The 17,302-nt window shown below is 37.9% G+C and overlaps 1 long non-coding RNA gene across 1 annotated transcript in view; it reads right to left on the bottom strand.

The window, feature by feature from the left end:
* Positions 1–7,573, bottom strand: part of LOC141401173 (uncharacterized) — a 70,678-nt gene extending 63,105 nt beyond the window's left edge. Inside the window, exon 1 of the long non-coding RNA XR_012412279.1 lies at positions 7,448–7,573. This is a non-coding gene — a long non-coding RNA (uncharacterized lncRNA). The remainder of the gene's footprint in view (positions 1–7,447) is intronic.
* Between the last annotated feature and the right edge of the window lie 9,729 nt (positions 7,574–17,302).

Raw genomic sequence — 17,302 nt, 5'->3', positions numbered from 1 at the left:
CAGGAGGTACCGTTCTATGCTGGCCATATGAAGGCTTGGGCCATACAAACAAAATTCTAGGGGAAGATTTATAGCCCCAACGAAGAAAGTTGAGGCCACAACCTTCAAAACACCGAAAATAGGGAGGTATGTTCTATGGGGGCTACATAAAGGTGTGGGCCCATACCAACAAGTTTCAGGTGGAAAGTTTTATAACTCCAACGAAGACTAAATACCAAATTTCAGCCATTTCAGGGGAATAATGAGGCTAAAAGCTTTAAAATACCTAAAATCGGGAGCTACCATTTTATGGGGGCTATTTGAAGGCGTGTACCTATACCTACAAATTTCTGGGGGAAAGTTGTATACCCCCAATGAAGACCAAATACCAAATTTCAGCCATTTTGGTAGGATAATAGAGCTAAGACCTTCCAAATACCGAAAATCGGGAGATATCGTCCTATTGGATATATATCAAAACGTGGACCTATATAAAATTTTTTTTCGTAGAAATGTTTCTTGGCCTCTGGAAACACAAAATACAAAATTACAACCGATTCTGTGGTCAAATGGGACTAATACATTCAAAATATCTTAAAATGACGCGTAATATATTGGGGCGTTATATGGGACCTATACCAAACCGTTGACCTATATAAACAAAATTTGGTAGAAATATTTTTTGATGTAGAATTGCACGCTGATCCAGAATATATATATATATATAGGTTGTGGCGTCTACAATAATTATTTCGAGTAGTTACAAACGGAATGACAAACTTAATATACCCCCGTCCTATGGTGGAGGGTATAACAAGCTAAAACAAATGTATGTTTTTTCTATTTTTAGAACTGTTGAGGTGAGAATTTGTTTTAATTTCTTCATATTTTTATTTTATTTTGCTTTATATGGGATTTGATCATGCGAACTTCTGATTTTTAGCCGAGCACACTACACACTAGGCCACGCGAACGAACATTAAAAGTTATTTAAATGCTTACATGTGCACCACCAACTGTTCTTCCTTTTTTTTAACAAAAAGTACTTGACCGACGGTGATCGTGGAACACAGACCCTCGGATTCGTAGTCGGACACACAAGCTCTGTGACACCGTACTCATTAGGCCGGGGCGATTTGTATGGGATGAAAAAAGTGATAGTGGCCGCCTGGAGTTTCTGATTCTTGGGATTGTACTGAGCAAAAAAGTCCAAAAGTCTTTGTGTTCGATCTCAGTGGTTTGGCTGTTACATATATGCCAAAATATCCAAAAACCCTTAAAAAAAACTTCAAGTCAGAATCCGGGGCCCGATTTTCACCGTAGACATATGGTCTAGTGGACTTTTTTGCTCAGTACAATTCCAATAATCAGAAAATCCAGGCGCCCGCAGTGGTGTTCAAATCGCCCCACCCTAGTACTCATAACTAAGTGAGTAGTAATATAAGAATATATTTTGTTTACACTACTTTGTAATGGGTTACATAATGACTAACGGATCCGAATTTTTGCTGGGATATAGTGTACCCCTAAAACAACTAAATATTTATAATCACACCACTTATTTATTCCTGGGTCAACATTTTTTTACATCTCGAAATAATGGTCGTAGGCCCAACTTTAGCTGAGTCAATCCGGCTATGCGTGCAATTTTGATCGGATCGTCACGATCGTTCTTTCCGGAGGGGAAGAAACCTGTTGGTTTTGGCGAGGGTCATATCATATTCAGCGATCGGAAGGAACGAAACACTTTTTTGAGGAAATAGTATACTTTTTTCTTATGCGAATATCTCCGTTGCTATTGGAGGTACTCAAAAAAGCCGGACAATTAGAAAATCGCATCTTTACAGTGGTACGTAGATGGTCAACGAAGCAGATGTCGCAATAATTTGGTAATACATCCAATTTTTATTTTTTATACCATCAGCCATTAGGCTAGAAAGAGTATATACACTTTGATACGAAATGTACCTCATCGAAAAAAAGTTTTTCGACCCTATGTATGTTTGGACGAAATCCATTTCAGACAATTTGGAGTCGTTTTAGCAATGTCTGTTCATCTGTCTGGCTGGGTGGAGCGCGCCATAACTATCGAACGGGTTAACAGATTTGGCCCAAAATTTGGCTTTCGTAATATCTTGTCCAAAATTAGTTTAAGTACGAAGATGGGCCATATCAGCCCACTCCCTCGGGTACCTCCCTAACAAAAGTTCAATTTTTTTTCGCAAAAATTATGCGCACAGTAACTCTCGAAGGGACTAAACGATTTGGTCCATACTATGTTGTAATTTGAATACCTGCCACACCAAATTTCGGAAAAGTGCAGGTTAGGAGGTCTTAATAGTCGAATTGTTGATCTAGAAATAATTTGTCCAAACTTAGTTTATGTTCAGAAGTGAGTCACTTGGGCCCTACCTTAGGGTACCACCCACCAAATGATCAACATTTTTGTTTGTGCGGTTAAGGTTCTGCGCGAGAATCCTTTGAAAATTTTTATCGATGGTACTCCTAATAGCCCTGTTTACAGCGATATGATGTTTTTCGTAGACAAGTCCATGTAGAAGTTGACCCGGTCGCGACTATAGCCTTTGCTTGCATGTAATTTAAGTAGGTATGATTGTTCTTTTGAAAAAACGTCAAGTAATCATATAATTTTGTATAGCAGTTTATATTACTGCTAGGATGTTTGCTATTGAAAATGGGCTATCGGTCCAAGTTTTGATATAGCCCCATGGACTGGTACCTCCCGATTTACGATATTTTGAAGGTTTTAGCCTCATTATAACACCGAAATGGCTAACATTTTTATTTTGTCTTCATCTTAAATTTGTCGGTATAGGTCTCCGCCTTCATATAGCCCCCATATGTACCACCCGATTTTCGGTATTTTGAAGTTTGTGGCCTCAATATCCAACCGAAATTACTAAAATTTGGTATGTAGTATTCGTTGGGGGTATAGAACTTTCCACCTAAAATTTGTCGGTATATGTCCAAGTCGTCATATAGACCCCATAGTACGGTATCTGCCGATTTTAAATTCTTGAAGGTTGTGGCCTCAATATACCACCAAAATGACTGAAATTTGGTATTTAGACTTCGTTTGCTGTATAAAACTATCAACTTGACATTTTTCGGTATAGGTTCAGATCTTCATATAGTACCTTCCGATTTTAGCAATTTTTAAGGATTTAGCCTCTATATCCCACTGAAATGGCTGAAATTTTGTGTTTAGTCTTGGTTGGTGGTATAAAACATTCCACCAGAACCGCACTCAAAGTTGATAGAAATACTTCTCACAGAAATTTTTCAGTATAAAGTGATTATCACTGTTGCTAGGACTGATAGCAAAAATGTGGATTAGCAAAATTTTTCTAAAATTGTACTGATAGTTGAAAATGGTACTACATTTTATACAATGCTGCGTTCCGTGAAGGTTTGAGAGGCAAATCTGCATTTTTAAATTTGGGTTACTGTTGGTGTTTAGGGTTGTATTAAAAATATCTGCAATCAACGTATGAAAGTGTTAACTGGTACTAAATTTGGTATTGGGTGGAAGGCATTGAGCTGGAACTCTGAAATTTGGTATTAGGATTGAGCTAAAAAGTAGAGCTGAGTATGAAGTAGTAAATGTGGTACAGTTTAATGTTGGGTACAGGTAATGTTGGGTGTGTATACTTAACTCGGACTCCAGAGTCGGATTTTTTCACGACTCCTACTCCGAACGTACAAAGAAATACTAAATAGCATTAAATTTGGTACAGTTTGGTATGAAGGGATAGAACGGTAATTTAAAAATTTGTTATTAAAGCCACTCTTGGTGTGTACGGCCAAGATGAACTATAAACGTACGACAAGTGTTTATTGGTACTTAATTTGGTATTGGGCGAAAAGATTGCCTAATTTCGAATAGAGTTGAGTAGGGATGTTGCTTATGAAATGTGTGCAAAAAGTACTAAATGTGGTATTTAGTGAAAGTCAGGCGACCAAGTTTAATAGATTAAGATAAAAATAAGGTTCCTTAAATTCAAACATCCTGTGACTCTACCCATTTTGGTATGATGGTACATATTGGATACTGTTTGAAATGGAATTCTGAAAATTTTACTTTTTGATTTCTAAATGTTCTAAATACGAACAATGTGAACTAAAATCTTTTTTACATTCCTATTTTTGATTAATGTGAACGAAAATGCGAGTACATGATATTATATAGTATATCCCAAAGAATGTATAAGAAACGCTTTCCACTTTATATGACATTACTACACTGTGCAACATTTTTGAGGTGATCTTGTGCAAACAATTCGAATTGAGAATTTTTTGAAAGTACAGACCCAAACGACAAGAAACCCTAGTTGGGTTTTGTTGTGTTAGATCCAGCTCGGATTTTATGGCCCCATCTAAACATGGTTAAATATTGAGTTTTTAAAGAAATTCGGGGCTATATCTCTAAATCCAATGCGAAACTTCTTCTGACCTCTGAAACAAATGTGTAGATGAGGAAAAGAATAAAATATTTGGAGAAATAATGAACTCGAAAAACTGCATTTATTGCCTCCAATTTCAAAATATATGTAAAAATGACACATTTTTTATACATTTCGCACCGTATCTCCAAAACCGTTAATTTTTTCTGAATATTTTCTTTTGGAATTCCCTGGAATGTAATACACAACTCTTCAGAACATGTCATTGTTGTAAAATGCCTCTATGCCGTTGTTTTCAGTACATTTTTCAACGACGATTTAATAAAAATGTCAATAATGTAGTGAAACCCGAACGCGACAATAAACTGTTGGTGTGAACAGTGTTTGAAATACGTGTTGTAAAAGATATGATGCAAACTACCGCTGAAATAAAATGAAGTAAGCAATTTAGAGTTTCAGAATGTTCTAAAGAATTGTTGAGAACTTTATTTGGAAGATGTTTGCAAAGGTTACTTGGTTCAACTCCGAATAGTTTAGCCGATACTGGCCAGAATTTAAGCAATTATGTAAAATTTTCTATATTTTATAGATTTGGATGTCCTAGATGGAGGTTTTCTTATGAGATTTTTTCAAAAGATAACTTCTACTAGTTTAGGGCTACAATATTGCTAAAGACAGCAAGGCCAAATTCCTATTCGTTTCTGAGATAAAGGCCTGATAAATGCAAAAATGTGTAGATTTAGCCCGGTTTAGATGAGGCCATAAAATCCGAACTGGATCTGACAGGACAAAACCCTACTAGGGTTTTTGTAGTCTACATATGTACTTTCCAAAAATGCATACTATAAGTTGTTTGCATTTTCAGTGTTGCACAGTGTTATCATTCCAAATTTCAATGTTTTAGCTCTATCCGTTCACATACTACAAAATGGAACTAAATTTAGCACATTTTAGTTGGGTCATCTATCTTACCCTCCATCAGTGACCCTCATTCTAAATTTCGAAGTTCTATCTCTACCGGTTCGCTAAACATAAACGGTACCATATTTAGTACCTTTAGTACTTTTCGTACCGTTCTCATACGAATTTCCAAAAACCCAGCCTTATCTGACATCTTCAGACCAAGACTGACCCTTCAGCCGTTTCGTCTGGGCGTTGATGAATCATAAAGGCAGTCAGTCAGTGAGTCAATCACTTTACTCTGTTATTAATATAGATAGAATTCTATAGTAAAGCTTTAATATCTAGGCTAAACTCTAGATCCCAGCAAAAAATTCTTACTAAGTAATGGGTTTTGTAGTACTTATTGGAAGTCGCCATTGGAAATAGAACAATAAGCCATAAATCGGACATACAAGCTCTGTGCCACCGTACTCATAACTTAGTGAGGAGTAATATAAGTAGTTATATTTTGTTAACATTACTTTGTAACAGGTTACATAATGACTAACGGATCCGAATTTATTCCTGGGTTAACATTTTGTAACATCTCGTAGGCCCAACTTTAGCTGAGTCAATTCGGCTATGCGTGCAATTTTGTTCGGATCGTCACGATCGTTCTTTCCAGAGGGGAAGGCCTGTTGGTTTTGGCGAGGGTCATATCATATTCAGCGATCGGAAGGAACAAAACACTTTTGTGAGGAAATAGTAAAATTTTTTCTTATGCGAATATCTCCGTTCCTGTTGGAGGTACTCAAAAAAGCCAGACAATTAGAAAATCGCACCTTTAGGTGGCCAACAATGCAGATGTCGCAATAGTTGGTAATCCATCCAGTTTTTATTATACCCTACACCACTATGTGGGGAGGGTATTATAAGTTGGTTTTAACCAAAAAGTTTGTAACGCATCGAAATAATGGTCGTAGACCCATACTTATATATACCAAAATGAATGTCTCGACGAGCTGAGTCGATCTAGCTATGTGTGTCCGTCCGACCGTCTGTCCATCTAAACCTTGTAATCACGCTACAGGTCGAAATTTTGATCGGATCGTCATGAATTTGGGAGTTGATGCGGGTCCCGCATAGGAAGAAGCTTATTAAGCTTGCTGATGGTCTAATAATATTTAGTAGTCGGAATAAGCAAAAAGCTTATGTGGAGAAAAGTCAATGTCTTTTCTTATGCGTATATATCCGCAGAAGTATTCCAAAAGGAAAGCCCGTCAATGGAAGAAGAAAAGATCTTCTTTATATTGATGTAAAGTACAGTCAACCAAAAAAGTCTACATACACCCTATAAATTTCGAGTTTTGAGGGGAAGGAAACATTTTTATAAAAATCCAAGTACATAGTTCTATTTCATATCACTAATGAACAATATTAAATACAACAAAAATGTATTCCATAATACGAATAACAGTAAATTCTATAAAAATTAAAAAAATAATAGGGAAAAAGTGTACATACATCCCAATGAAATATTGAGATTACCATAAAATTTATGGAATAAGCAATACAAATTTTACAATTTATTGCTTTATCGAACGTCTTTGGTTGTCCATGATATCTTTTTGACAAAATAGGAACATATTTGTGGGTTAATTACCGTTATTTAAGGCCAGACTTCGCGTATAGCACGTTAATGCGGACCCTTGCATATTTCTTTGATCGGTTGGTCACGAAATTTTGGTTGCTTATGGGGGTGCCAAACAGAAAGAGGCATATTATGTTTGGTGGTAGTATTATATTCCCTAAAATAAATGTTTACCAGTGAAAAGCTTAAGCACAGGGGTAGTGGTGTAGGGTATCACATGGTCGGTCCCGTCCCGACTATAGCCTTTGCTGACTTGATTTTTTCTTTTCAGTTTGAGATAGAAAAACAGAATATTGGCAACGCTGTCGTAGGGCTTTTCATTCGCTTCTAAGAGAGACACGTACACGCACTCTTTGCGGATGACGTTTGCACCCAATTTATTTTTTTCATTTGTTTAGAAATGTAAACATTAATCTTTCGACGCATTCCAAGAGTTTTTATAAACAAACCTTTCATTCAGTTATTATAATTCTTCTTTTCAATAAAAATAGTTAATTTTTGTAGCATTTACCTGCACAACAATAAAAAAATTACTAAATTTAATAAATTTAATGACAAAATAAAAATAAACACCGAATTGTACACACTAAACTGGTTTTTGGCCAAGCAGTTGAGTTGAATACTGACGTGTGGCGATGACAGTAAAAATTTGCTGTTAAAGCAGCTGATCTTGTTTTAATTAAAGCTTTTTCAGATAAACACAGAATTTTACTTTATTTGTGAGCTTTGGTTTGAAATGTTGGATATGCCTGAAAGTATACTTTAAATAATAGTTGCAAATAGAAACGGAATTTGTCCATTTGTCACACCAACTAAAGGCGCCTCACACTGGTCGACGCTACTGATTTAGCGGCTCGAAAGTCAAAAAATCAAACTATAAAACTGATAAATGTTTCCATTGTATCCATTACAGACACTCTAGTGACTAATATTTTGTTTTTACTTTGTTGTTGGTGTAAATATTCTCTCAGCTATTCACTATCCAATGCAAAAACACTTTGCTGCATCAGACTATAAGAAAATTGTTGCAAAATATCTAAATTCAGATATGTTTAATTATTAAATAAATTCTTAATAAAACTAAAAAGAATTTATTTTTAATTAATAGAGGGTGTAAATTAAATGAAAAAAAAATTGGGGCCTGGATGTACATTAGGCCGGGGCGATTTGAAACCCTTAATGAGCCCTTCGCGTTTTTTATTCCTGGGATTGAACTGAGCAAAAAAGTCCACTGGACCATACATCTACCGTGAAAATCGAGCCTCCCGATTTTGACTTTAAGTTTTTTATTGACGTTTTTTGGATATTTTGGCATATAACAGACAAACCATTGAGATTTTCGATCCAACACAAATAAAAAAATTGTAGCCAAGACAGTAATTAAGAACTCTCTAATACATGGCGAATGCATTGGAACGCTACTTCAGGCAGTTTTGGCCTTGAGAAGGTGCAAACTTTTCGGAAAAGTTTCTTACATTTTCAAATTTAAACGGGCATATCTTCTTTTTTTCACAACGTATTTCTATTGATCCTTCTTCCTTTTAAAGTGGCGAATAATATCTTTCGAACAAGTTATTATTTTTTAATCGGTTCACAAATGGCTAAGTTATAGTGGTTTATGTCTGAAAACCCCCACAAAAAAACTATAACTGAATTTACATAGTAGTAGTAATAGTAGTAGTACATAAGAGGGGTATCGAGAGAAGAAACTCCATTTCTGCTGGAAGAAATGGAGGAGCGTGTGTGTGAACAAAGTTGTTTCCTGTACGCCAGAATGAAGTCCGAAAATTCTACCAAAGATTGCAACATTAAACTGATGGCTTTGGTGCAGGCACATCCTCTACACGAGAAAGTTTATCTGGTAACAGATACAGATAATGTGCTCACATTATAGAATGAACATTTTTCCAAACTGTTGGTATCCAATATTAACGAGGAAGACAAAGGTACCACAGATCCAATTCCAGAAGATGTTATTTCGTGTATACAGCCTGGCCCGGCCAAGATGAGGTAACGACGGAAATAAACCGGCTGAAGAAAAATAAGCCAGCAGGAGATGATGGAAAATCCACAATTGACCAGATATTTACCTTGCGCCAAAAAGATCCAAGAGTCTACACAATCAAGGCTACATCTCTTCAAACAAAATAACACCTAACAAAACACTGATACTACCCGTGCGCAAGCTACATGTGAAACACACATGTACCGCCTTATGTATATCGTCTGCTCCGTCGGAAAAGGTCGTAAGTCCCTCTCAATAAATTTTTCAGGAGAAAGAAAAAACATTCCAGCGCTTTCTGTATTAATGATTTTATTATGGCGGTAAAGGCAGTATTTTTCGTTTATTTATTCCGCTTCAATACCTGTACTTTGTTTGATAAAATTCCGTCGCGTTTGGGAGATAATTGGATGTCTTTGGACTTACGACCTTTTCCTTGTACAGATTTGTATTTTTGTAGGGACTTACGACCTTTTCCTACAATTTACGGACGTTTTTAAATAAAATATTTATACTTTACTAAACAATGTGGAAAGGGTATTATAAGTTTGTTTTATCCAATATTCGTGTAACATCGCGAAGTATTCGTCGTAGACCCCCTCCCCTTGTCATTTTTTCATATCTTGACGAGATAAAGCGATCTAACTATGTGTGTCCGTCTATCCATTAACAATTGTAATAAAATTCCAGGCCTCAATTTTGGACCGATCGTCACGAAATTTTGTGGAGAGGTCGGGTTCCGACCAGAAGTGACACCATTAGATGTTGCTTATGATCAAAAGGTGTGAAATGGACCAAACCCACAATTTTTACCCGACTTGTAGATCGCAGTAATATTCCGATCGGAGCGAAATTTTAAGAATGATTTGAGTTTGAGACAAGCTTGCAATTTAACATGGTGATGAGATAATTATTAGCGGGTTTAATGGACCAAAACTTTTGTGTGAAATCTTATATATAAAAGACAATGTGTGTATGTTCCGCATATACTCAAAAACGTCTGAACCGTTTTTTTTTTTTAAATTTCAGAGAATATACAAGGAACAACCGAGGTGAAAATAGGCTTTATAGTTTTTGAATCACGGAGGGGGCGGGGGCAGGCCCTATTTTTTAAAAATCGCTTTTTTGCAAAAGTTATGAAGTATCGGTCAGAAAATTAATTTGCGAGGCAACGGTTTTGAATCTCCGACCCTAAGAACTTATTGCATGTATTTTTCAGATTATGCACAGGGATGTCCCTTGGTGAAAGTAGGCTATATATTTTGTTGAATTTTGGAGAAGCGGGTTATACCTGTGCCCTATTTTTAAATGCGCTATATATATAAAACTTACGAACGATTCCGTTTCCCCAAACCTGGGTACATATTTTAGCAATAAGACCCGACCAGAGTAAAATTCTAAGTCGGTAAAACCATGACCGTCTGTCCGTCTTTTGAAATTAAGATACAGCTCGCAATTTCTAAGATAGATCTTCGTGATTTGGTATAGAAGTTTCTATTACTTCGAGGATGTTTGGTATTGACGTCTTCATATAGCCCCCATAGAACGGTTCCTCCCGATTTCCGGTATTTTGAAGGTGTGGCCTCAATATTCCGCTGAAATGGCTGAAATTTGGTATTTATTCTTCGTTTCGGATATAAAACTTTCTCCCATAAATTTGTCTATATAGGTCCACGCCTTCATATAGCCCCATAGAACGGTGCCTCTCAAATTTCGGTATTTTGAAGGTTAGCCACATTGTTTTACCGAAATTGCTGAAATTTGGTATTTAGTCTACTTCATAAACGAAAGGAAACTAATTGAAGTAAAATTTAATACAACTCATGGTGGAGGGTATAACAAGTTCGGCCTGGCCGAATTTAACGACGTTCTTACATGTTATTGATATTCACTTGAATATCCCAACTAATTTGCGATTTATTTAATTGACATAAGAAAAGGTAACATAAACTGTTTCAAGGGCCAGCGACGTGAACCGGTTCGGCTAATATTTAATATAAAACATGACACGTTGTACTTACGACCTTGTATTTTTGCCCTACGACCTTCCCCTTCAATTAAATTTCATGATTAATTCCGTTAATGTACGTGGTTTCTTAGCTATATTGTAGTCCCTAATAGTGTCCTTTTTTGTCTTCCCAAGTATTTCTGCCCCAACTCACTGCATCTTTTGTTTTTGTCTGCAAACCATGTAGAATCTTCAGCATGTAACGTCTTCCTGCGTTTAGGAAGTTTATCATCAGAGCTTTCAGAATCACCGTGAAAACCATAGGGAGCTAGACCCAGGACCCCATCGTCTAATTCCATTCCAAATTCATACTGCTCTTTGTTAGCAAAAATCATCATTCAATTATTATTTTAGAATCATTTAATAATATAAACATTGCACTTACCCGTCATTGAATTCAGAATACCTACTAATCTCGTTATGGGAATTAATGTCCCTAGAGAAACCACAAATTACCAGTTAATAAAGTTAAGTAAGACATACGACAGTAAAAACAGTAAAAATTTTGATCTATAAACAAATTTTTCAATATATGAGGTATTCGAACACATACATCATCCCAATTTGTACAAAGAAAAGGCCAGAAGTCCATCTCTCATAATCAGTTCGCTTATAAGGGAAAATAGATTTCAAATGTAAATTTTCGTTGCAATATAGAAATGATCACATTTTTATTCAAAAGTTTGGTCCACAGGCTCCGCCAAATATCATCCGATTATCATCCAAAGGTGTAGGCTAGTTCTTTACATTGTACCCCAACCATGGATGACGTTAAACATTATATCTGAACTACATTAGCTGTAGTATTCTTTTAAAGTATACATTTTCCTGTGGACTTACGACCTTTTCGTACTCAAATTTGTACGTTTTGTGGACTTACGACCTTTTCCAACAAGGGCAAAACATATAAAAAAACGCGACATACTACAATTTTCTTTGTATCATACGACGTGTTTTGACTTGTACTATCGTCCTGTAACAAAAACGCGATTTCCAAAAAAGTGGACTTACGACCTTTTCCGACGGAGCAGACGATATATGTGTTTCAGAGAAAAAATCTTCAAGTAATTTACGTGTCAATCTGCGTTATCGGTGAATATCGACGTCGTTACGACTACCAAAAAGTACTATAAAAACCCATTATTTGGTAATGATGTTTTGCTGGGAATGAAATTGAAAAAAATCTTCTTTATGCGGCGAATAACGACGTCGTATAAATCAAGAGCTGTATCGGCTATATAACGATATCAGTATAGTTAAACATATCGAGATACTACGATTGCGTTGGCTAGGCCATGTCATAACAATGAGCCATCGCTCAACCCACTAAAAAGACGTATAAATACTAGTCGCATGGCGGTAATGGAAGACCAAGACTTCGATGGAGTAAACAGGAATACGATATCGGAAAACGAAGTATTCCAAATTGTGGAGGAATAGAAATCTTTTGTTAGTTCGGCTTATAGGTAGAGTTGGGCAATCTCGTTCAATTGAACGATCCGGATCACTATGTCGTTCAATGGACACCGGTAATTTCTTTGACAAAACTGCGTATACTTAATTTCACACGTTGGTTTTTATGATGTTACTCATTCGTCTTTGAACGAGGACAGTGATCCGGATCGTTCATTTGAACGAGATTGCCCAACTCTACTTATAGGACAAATCTAACTAGGTTAGTGATCTGCTAAAAAGGCTACAGAATGAATTAATTTTCTGTTGTGTACTGGGACATTGAGTCATTGAGAGATCTATACATCCCCAAATGTGGCATTTCTGTGACAAGCACAGACACAAATGTAACTGTTCGTGAATGGCAGAATAAACCCGGTTGCAGGGTGTGATATGAAAATAATTATGCAATGGTGTCTTATTTTAAACATTTAGCTGGACCTAGAAATAATAAAAAAAATTGTATATGTTATTGTTGTCGACCGTTGTAGCGGCATATTCATTTGGAGATGTTATTACTTAGCTGGCTTTTTTACATAACATTTGTTCCATAAGCCGAACTAAGAAAAGATCTCCAATCTTCTCTGTTTGCTGCTATATTTTCCCAACCTGGGATATATAGCTTTCTGATGTCTCGTTTCACTTGTTCGCTCAAACGAAGCTTTGGCCTTCCAGATCTGCGTAAACATCCATGCGGCTCGTTGTACATACGACGTCAATATTCGCCGTCAACGCAGATTGACCCGTAGATGCTTCAAAGAATTGTTCTCTCGAACACAACAAGCACTGCCTCGTCAGCATGCGCAAGTACCCATGCTTCGGAACCATACATTAGCATGGGCAGTATCAGTGTTTCGTTATGTGTTACTTTTGTTTGACGGGAAGTGGCCTTGTTTTTAAACTACTTGCTTAAGCCAAAGTAGCATCTGTTGGCCAAACCAATTCTTCACTTTATTTCACAACTGATGTTGTTTGTTGTGTTTATGGCGGTGCCGAGGCAGACGATGTCCTTTACTACCTCAAAATTGTAGGAACCAAAATTCACAGATGGTGCGAGATCTGTGGATGTATACGCGTCGATACCATCAACTTGGTTTTATCGCCGACTTTAGCAGATTCCCTTTCGATTTTTGCAAAGGTGTCAGTTACTTCCTTTGTCGATCGACCCATGATGTCACTGTGGTCGGCATACCATATGGCTGTTTGTGTATATTGTTCCACTTCTTTTGACCTTCGCGTCTCGTATGACCTTTTCTAGCAGGATGTTGAAGAGATCACACGACAGGCCGTCTCCTTCTCTGAAACCTCTTTTGGTACTGAACTCTTCGGAAAGGTTCTTTCCTATTTTAACTGAGGACCGGGTATCAGTTATTGTCATCTTACAAAGCCGAATGAGCCTGCGGGAATGCCAAAAGAAAATCAGACATGGCTTGGAACGCCTTTGAACGTATAGGGCTGTCCAAGGCTGCTTTATAATCGACAGGATTTGTCTCAAGTTAAATATCTGGTCAAGGGTGGATTTGCCCGGCCTAAAGCCGCACTGATAGGGTCCAATCATTTCATTGACCATAGGCTTTAGTCGCTCACGCAGTATGCCAGATACTATCTTATATGCAATAGGGAGCAGACTTATGCCCCTGTAATTGGAGCACACAGTCTTATCTCCCTTCATGTGGACTGGACATAGGATTTTCACGTTTCAAACGTCGGGTACGCGTTCTTCCTGCTAGCTAATGCATACACCTTACCAGCGTGTCGCCTCCGGATTTGAACAGCTCGGCTGGTAGGCCATTGGCTCCTGCTGCCTTATTATTCTTCAGTCGGTTTATTGCTGTCTTTACTTCATCTTGCCCGGGCGGTATATATTCAATACCATCTTCTGGGATTGGATCTGTGGTATCTTTGTTGTCTTCGTTAGTATTGGATACCAGCAGTTTGGAAAAGCACACTATCTGTATCAGTTACCAAATTACCTTGCTGGTCTCTACAGGAGGATGTGCCTGTACCAAAGCCATCAGTTTGATGCTTCACTCTGTGGTAGAATATTCGAACTTCATTCTAACTCCTGTACATCTCGATCCTTTCACACTCCCGCTTTTCCATTTCTCACTTTTTCCTGGAAAAAGACGTTTCTCCTCTCTCCTTTTCAACCTATACGTCTCTCTTGCGCTACGAATTGCTACTGATTGTAGAGTAGCCATATATGCCGCATTTTTCAGTTTGGTAGCAGCACGACACTCCTGGTCATACCATGGGTTCCTTGGTGGAGGACTCTGGTATCCAAGTATGTATTTTGCGGCTGTTTGCATGGAGTGGGCAATATTCTGCAATTGCGCTGGTATGTTATCGGGACGAGGAGTGCTTTCATTAAGCAATTGGGCTAATTGAGTGGAATATGCTGTGGCTATCTGTTGTGTTTGCAGCTTACCGATGTCCAACTTCCGTGTTGTGCCTGATCGTGCTTTTTTCCAGCGTTTAGACGGGTACGTACTTTTGCTGCAACAAGGTAGTGGTCCGAGTCTATGTTTGCTCCTCGGAACGACCGTACATCCAACACGCTCGATGAATGTCTTCCACCTATCACAACGTGATCAATTTGATTAATTGTGCCCTAATGAATATCGAGATGCTTAAATCTGGTACTGCTAACTACCATGTTTTTTGCTTTCCATTGTCAGATGTTTCACAGTGGAGACTAAATTTCCCGACTGTTGCACTAAAGATATTCTCTTTTCCAATTTTAGCATTATAATCGACTAGAATAATTTTAATGTCATGGGCAGGACAACGGTCATATGTTTCTTCTAGGCGCCCGTAGAATATATCTTTGTAATGTTCGTCCTTGTCTTCGGTTGGATCAACTAAGCTAATGTTGAAGAATTTTGCTTTAATCCGTATTGTAGCAAGTCTTTCATTCACTGGGGTGAAGCTGGAAACCAAATGTTTTAACCTCCGCAAAACCGCAACCAACTCATGTTTTGTATCATGGCAGCTATAATACAGTGCGACACCTTTAGGTGTTGTTATGACGTTTTTCCCAATCCATCGTAATTTCGGTATGGCAGTTATATCGGCCTTGTACTTTTCAAGTACATCTGCCAGCGCGTAAACTGCACCTTCTCTATAAAGAGTGCGAACATTCCAGGTGCAGATTCGCAGATCATGGCCCTTAAAACGTTTGCGATGGTCGTCAACTTTAGAGGGGTTTGTTTTTCTTTTCTTTCGTTTTTTCACAGTAGGCTGCTTTTTTCTAGGGGAGGGTTACTAACCCGACGCGATTGAGCAATGTCCGTCCGTCTGTCTGTCTGGCTGGCTGGAGCGCACGATAACTCTCGAACGGATCAATCGATTCGATCCAAAATTTGGCTTTCGTAATATTTTGTCCAAACTTAGTTTAAGTTCGAAGATGGTCTATATCGGTCCTCTCCTTCCGGTACCTCCCCCACAAAAGTTCGAAAATGTTCGGAAAATTTGTACGTACGATAATTCTTGAAGGGAGTAACCGATTTTGTCCATACCTTGCAAATCGTGAAATGTCTACCAGACTTAGATGAGGTTCCAATATGGACTCAAGCGGTCAACCCTTTCGGGTACCTCCCACACAAAATTTGGGATAAGTTCAGTTTAGGACCTGCTCTCGAATCGCTTTAATTTTTGTTTTAGCAACTTGTATTCACTTCCCCCTATACGACGGTACAAGCTTCATAAGGGGCAAGTCCACACTTCCTGAGAAAATATCCCCAAAGTTGCAAAAAAGCCCTGTGACACCGTGTGAGGTGGTTGGAGCGCAAGATAACTCTCGAACGGATCTGCCGATTCGGTCCAAAATTTGGTCTTCGTAATATTTTGTCCAAACTAGTTCAAGTTCGAAGAGAAGCCATATCGGTCCACTCCTTCAGGTACCTCCATCACAAAAATTCAAAAATGTTCGGAAAAATTGTTCGTACGGTAACTCTTGAAGGGAGTTGCCGAATTGGTCCATATTTTACACATCCTAATATATCTACCAGATATAGATCAGGTTCAAATATGGACTACCTCCCACACAAAATTTCGGATAAGTTCACTTCAAGACCTGTAATCAAATCACGTTGATGTTTGTTGAAGCAACTTGCATTCGCTGCCTCATTTACGATGGTAAAAGTTTTTTTTAGGGGCAAGTCCATACTTCTTGAGCAAACAGCCCGAAGAGTGTAAAAACCCCCTATGGCACCATACGAGTATGTAGTGGCTGGAGATCCACTTCCATAATGGTTAATGTCGATTCATTCCTTTAAGTATCTCCTCCGCAAAACTTTTGATCTTTAATCCCTATCAACATTTTTGTCGTTTTATACAACCAAAATTTTTAAAACCCCCTAAATACATAAATTTTTTGGGGAAAAATTGTTTCAATATACACAGGCTGAGGGTATATCTCTGTCAGCAAAGCTGACTGATGCTTTTTATACCCTAAGCATTTATGCTAACGAGGGTATATACACTTGCATACGGGCAAAATGTGCCTCATCGAAATAATGGTTTTAGACCCCAAGTATGTTTGGACGAAATGTGTTTTAGACAATTTTGAGTCGATTGAGCTATGTCCGTCCGTCCGTCTGTCTGTCTGTCTGGCTGGCTGGAGCGCACGATAACTCTCGAACGCATCAACCGATTCGATCAAAAATTTGGCTTTCAAAAATTTCGGAAAAGTTCAGTTTAGGACCTGCTCTCGAATCGCCTTGGTTTTTGTTGTACCATCTTGTATTCACTGTCCCCTATACGAAGGTACAAGTTTCCTCAGGGGCAAGTCCATACTTCCTGAAAAAATAGCCTGAAAGTTGAAAAACAAACCCTATGAGTGGAAGCGCAAGATAATTCTAGAACGGAAATGCCGGTTCCGGCCAAAATGTGGCCTTCGTAAT

Source organism: Musca autumnalis, unplaced genomic scaffold (assembly GCF_047663935.1).
Source record: "Musca autumnalis isolate F117 unplaced genomic scaffold, ASM4766393v1 scaffold_4, whole genome shotgun sequence".
Classification (NCBI taxonomy): domain Eukaryota; kingdom Metazoa; phylum Arthropoda; class Insecta; order Diptera; family Muscidae; genus Musca; species Musca autumnalis.
The sequence above is the reverse complement of the archived record's forward strand: the minus strand, read 5'-3'. Positions and strand labels throughout refer to the sequence as shown.